This window comes from Lissotriton vulgaris, chromosome 4_1, assembly GCF_964263255.1.
Source record: "Lissotriton vulgaris chromosome 4_1, aLisVul1.2, whole genome shotgun sequence".
Classification (NCBI taxonomy): domain Eukaryota; kingdom Metazoa; phylum Chordata; class Amphibia; order Caudata; family Salamandridae; genus Lissotriton; species Lissotriton vulgaris.
The window spans coordinates 624,480,709-624,486,587 of NC_141691.1; positions in this window are offsets into that span (position 1 = coordinate 624,480,709).

Below are 5,879 nucleotides of genomic sequence, written 5' to 3' on the forward strand. Positions count from 1 at the left end.
TTTAAGAAAATACTCATTGCCCCACCAACACGCAAGAGTTTCTTTTTCTAGAGTAGAGTATTTACATTCAGCCCCTTTTAATGGTCTGGATGCAAAGGCAATTGTGACTACACGACCATTTTCATTTTGCATTAGAACAGCACCTAAACCAACATTTATGGCATCAGAGATAATTTCAGAGTAGTAAGCAGTATTAAAGGTGGCTGAAGCAGGTCCAGATGAAATGCAACTTTTCAATTGTTTAAATTCGCTAGCACAATTGTCATCCCACAAAAATGACTTGTTCTTCTTCATTAGGGTTCTCATATGTACAGTTTTATCAGAAAACGCTGAAATGAACTTAGCATAATGCTGTGCAACACCTAAAAAAGATCTAAGCTGGTCCTTATTTTGAGGTTCTGGTGCCTGTTCAATGACTCTGATAAGATTTTGCTTGGGAGAAATACTGTGTTTGCTAAGGGAATGACCCAAGTAATCAACAGATGTTACACAAAACTTATATTTGGCCAAATCCAAATCCAAATCCAAATCCAAAACAAGAGTCGAAAATACTGAGGCACCTTTAAGTTTGGTAAACATTTCACCAATATTAGGCAGGGGATTTCTGTCCACCCATACGCTGTTGTTGAGATCTCTTAAGTCCACACACAATCTGACTTGGCCATTAGGTTTGTGTGTGACAACAATGGGAGACAACTACTCTGAGGACTCAATCTCCTCAATAACATCAAGCTCACATAATTTTCTAGTTCTTTCTTCACAGCTTCTCTTAAATGCAATGGAACATTCCTAACCTTGTGAACTTTGGGTACAGCAACATGTTTCAAAATAATTTTGTCAACAAAATATTTAAGGAGACCTAATCAAGAAGAAGAAAATACACTGAAAAAACAATTTCCCCACTCAGGTGCAGGATCGATTCCAACATGAAGAATTAAATGCGAGTACTCAAGTATATGGTCAGGATGGTTTGGGTCTAGGGGGATCATTAGATCTCTAAAAGGCACAAACTGTCCCTTGCAACATATACTTTGGAAGAAATGGACTTCCCCGGAAAGCTAAGGGTGGTTGTGAAAAATCATAATACATCTATGGGTTTTTTCCCATAAGCAACCCGTTTGATGTCCGGAGGAGATAAACAGACATTGGGAAATTCCTTTAACCATTCATCACAAATAAGAGTATGTCTGGCACCAGAGTCTGCCATAACTCTCACATTCTTGTCACCAATTACAGCAGTGCAAAAAAAAAGAGTGTCTTTCATATTACCGGTAAATTTATAAACAGCTAATAAAATTAATCATCTTCAATATCACAATGAACCTCTTTTACTTGCTCAGCATTTTGGTTCCTAAAGTCAATATTTCTGTTCTTGGATTTGTTCTTGTTCCTACACATCCTAGCGTAATGTCCTTTTAATTTACAATATCTGCATACTTGACCAATGGCAGGACACCTTTTGTCAATGGCTAAATCACCTGGAATGCCACATTTAAAACAGACATAGTCTTTTCTTACTTGATTGAAATGAGTTTTAGACATGGATTTTCTGGAGATGCCCTCATCAGGATTAGACTTTTTGATTAAGTTAACCTCAGAGACCTTCTGTTTAGCAACTTCTTTTATTCCAAGTTTCATATCCTCAAAGTGAGGAGCTATGTCAATAGCTTGTTTAACATTAAGGCTTCAGCAGCTAAGAACTTTTCTTGAAACTTGACATCCGCAACTTTGTGTACTAGTTGGTAATGTACCATCTGGTCATGAAACATAGAATAATTGCATTAGGATGCCAAGATTCTCAACTCATTGTCAAAAACGTCTATAGATTCATTACCTAGTTGGCCTCTGCTGGGAAATTTTTGACGTGCAACAACCTTGTTGACTTTTTTTACATGTTGTTTGTCTAATTGCTTAATAGCCTCCTCAAATACATCAATATCGTCATCTGATGACGATGTGTGATTCAAAGTAATTGGAGGTAAATGACTTAAAAATACACTTGCCTTCCGTGACTAGGCAATGTTTCAATATAGCAAGTTTCCTCTTGTCCGTACTATCATCACCACCAATGGCTTCAATATATGCCTCAAAACATTCTTTCCATTGTTGCCACTCTAGAATGGGTTCAGCAGGAGAGGGTAAAAATGGTGCAGGCATATCAAAACATTCCATAACAATGTTGAATGATGGAGAAAAGGTTAATATATGAAGCTAATAGGTGTAAACAGTATAATTTGTGATGATGAACAAAATGTTGGCATATGTGAGGCCAAAGTATGAGTACTTCAAGTAATGGATTTCTACTAATGCAGTTTTTCTAAAGAGAAAATATAACTAGCACAGCATAGGAGGAGACTGTTTAACTTGGTATTATAGAATATATAGGCGTGCATGTCACTGAGAGGTTGAGATAGTAACACGCTTGCAAAGAATGTTTAACTTGGCATTGTAGATAATATGGACGTGCCTGTCACCGAAATATAAAAATAGCAACACACTTGCTTAATATTAAAGAAAATTACTCTGGAGTGCTTATCGCCGAAATGGGAATAAACAACACCTTGATGCAAAACGCTTGCTTAATATTAAAGAAAGTGACTCTGGCATGCATATCGCCGAATCACAATTAGGGAGAGTCAGAGGTCTTGCTTCAGTGTTCTAGTTTTTCTTGTGATGTGCACACATGCATATTCGATTACACCAACGCTTCCGCCCAGTTGCCAGAATTCTTTGACGCAAGCTAAAGATCGCGCATTCGTGATCACTGCAGGACAGATGGCGCATGCAGGTTTCAGGAGGAGTGCAAGATATAACAATGCACGAGTCGAAAGTCAAAAACGGCAAAGAGCAAATAATTAAATTAAATCTCACCGCAACCTCAGATTTTGATGCGACTTTCAGCAGCTTAAATAAACGTTGACAACCTTTTCAGTTGAGGGCTTCAGAAGATGCAAATTCACTTGTGAGCTTGGATGGTCTCAGGATCTGCTCACCGCAGGGCTCCAGGCTTGCAAATCCGTTTTACAATCGTTGCCAGTGTGATAAAGTATACTCCAAAGGATCACAGCATGCAGGAATGAAGGTAAGATGCTTTATTCTTCAAGAGAGAAATAGATCAGCTTCTTCTGATAAGCCTGGTCCAAACCGTCTGCTCTGAAATCTGGAATACGGGCAGTATTTCAGATTCCAGGTGAGGTCAGCAAGACACCACACACAGGCATTAGGCTACGCCAGGCTCCTAAGAAAAAGAATTAGTACCTTCTAACTCTTTTTTTTTATTTTATCAAACTAAGTATTGCAACGCGTCCACATGAATGCAAGCATACAAGCACCGTTTATGCGTATTTTGTAATGAGCAACACTTTTCACATGATATCAACCACTGAATTATTTTTGTCCTGGTTATTATTCTTTTTAACTTGAGAATTCCAAATAAATTAATATATTTGAGTAGTGTTTTACCAACAGTAACATGTTTTCCAGAGAGGTGTGTCCTGACATTCAAGGGCATATATATCAACAAGTCACGAAGGACAGTAAGTCACCTTGCTGGCCTGTGCTGCATGACAAGGAAAGAGAAGGAATGTGCCTTATTAAATATTATATGGTGCATTCCTGTCTTTTCCCAGTGGTTGTGCCTAATGTGCTGCCAAGGTGCCAGAATGCCTGCACAGAAAGCAGCAGACATAAAAAGAGGTCAAAACAATGAGAAATACACATATTTCTCCTCATTACTACTCCCCTGGGGAGGAGTTATAGTTTTAACGCATTCCCAGGTCTACCATTTATAGTGAATCTGGGAATGCACCAAAATCCATAGGTGTTGAATGAGAACACTCATGCACCACCCATGGAATGCCTTCCTTTGGACAGAGTAACATACTACAGTGATTTGGGCTGCGTTCTATTACTCCAGATTTATCATGCCACTTATGTTTTGTGTTGCTTTTCATTCCATTGTGTGGTGCAAAAGCGACCCAACCCTATGATAAATATGCCCCTCATTTTCCTAAGTTGTCTCTCTGTGACTTATACATTTTATAGGGTTTCAGACATCCATACATAATGATCATCTCTGCTATATTACATGGTAGATTAGGCAGTGTAAAGAAGGGAGGTAGATAACGCTTCTTAGAAATGACTGTCTAGCAGGCCTCATGGGAAATTCTATTTAAGGCAAGCTGACAGGCCAAGCACCACAGATTGGGGCTGTGATTCTCAGGGGAAGTTGCAGCATCCTCTGTGATCTAAATACGGATGGGCTAGTACTTTGTAAATTTGAGCTATCAGCAAATAGATTCCTCTAGACTCTTCTGGTCTCACAAAATTCCTTAATCCTACAGTGGGATGGAAGTGGAAATGAGCGTTAGGACTCAGTGGGAAGCATCACCTTCCAGACTCTTGTGGTGCAGTTAGTTGGTTGGTTCCACAGAGCTGGCAATTGGTCATAAGGCTACATACCCCTTTGACTGAGATATTTCTAATTTGGTGCCCTGCCTAATGGCCTCAGATGGGGCGTTATTTCTTCAGGCTTGGACAGCACTCATGTACAATCCTATTATTCCTAAATAGAGATCCAAGGCTTGACACTTGTTTATTGGCCTCTGAACTGGGATACAGGGGTGCTGTACATTCTCACACTGGTTCCTAACAACCTTGTCCTGATGTCCTTGCCTTTCTTTCCACACTCCAGGGTGAGGTAAATCAAAATTGAGGCACCATGAGAATCTGATGCAATGCTGCAGTCTTGTGTAAGAAATAAGAGCACCAAGTAGGTATATCACCTTATTTACTTGTGTAAAGGAGTATGTAAGGCCCATAGGGTATGACATTGAGTAGGTTATTGTTAGACTTGACATTCTTGGAGTGGCATTCCACCAAAGATTTTCCCTTCACCTCTCTTATTTACTAAATTAATTTTCGGAGGCTTAAAGCCTCAGTCCACTTCAGCACTGCTAACTAGGGCTAACATGCTTGTGCTTTCGCTTTCAAATATATTAAAAGTGGCCTAAACTTAATTGGCATATTCATTTTTTGCAGATCCCTAGTTAATGGTTACTATTTGTACCCAGGGCATTCAGTTTTTTAAATGCTACTAGTGGGCCTCCAGCACTTATTGTGCCACCCACTAAAGTAGCACTTTAACATGTGTCTCAGACATACCACTTCAGCCTGCAGTGAAGTTTTTAACTGTGATTTGAACCTGGCAAAATAAACATTTTGCCTGACCTACCCTTCCTTGTTAATACATTTAGGTCACGGGTTAGGTAGGCCCTGAAGGTTGCATTGTATTCAAAAAGTTGGAAATGTGGGAATAGTTTTTTTTTTGCCCTGGTAATGACAAACACCTACATTAGATTTCACTACTCTCCCTAATGAATTTTACAAAACGTTTTGGGAAATACTTGGAGACGATCTAGTTACGACAATACAGACAGCTCAAACAGGGGAATCTATTCCAGGTTCATGGGGAGGTGCAGATATTGTGCTAATTTTAAAAAAGGGGAAGCCTACATCCGAGCCGGGATTTTATAGGCCGATTACATTAATGAATACTGACACTAAAATTTATTCTAAGGCACTGGCAATGAGATTTGCTAGAACAATAAGAAACCTTGTAAGTAATAACCAACACAGGTTTATTCCTGGAAGGGGCACCACACACCATACGCGCAAGGTTATCACCTTATTTGATGCCGCGGAGGTCACAGGAGACCAGATGGAGGTTATGGTATTAGATGCCGAAAAGGCTTTTGATCGGGTCTCCTGGGACTACTTGTGGCATGTTTTAATGAGGGCACGGGTTAAAAAGGGTTATTTTTTTTTTGTTTGTTTTTTTAAATATATTTTTATTGCAGGAATTAGCCAAAGTTACATGA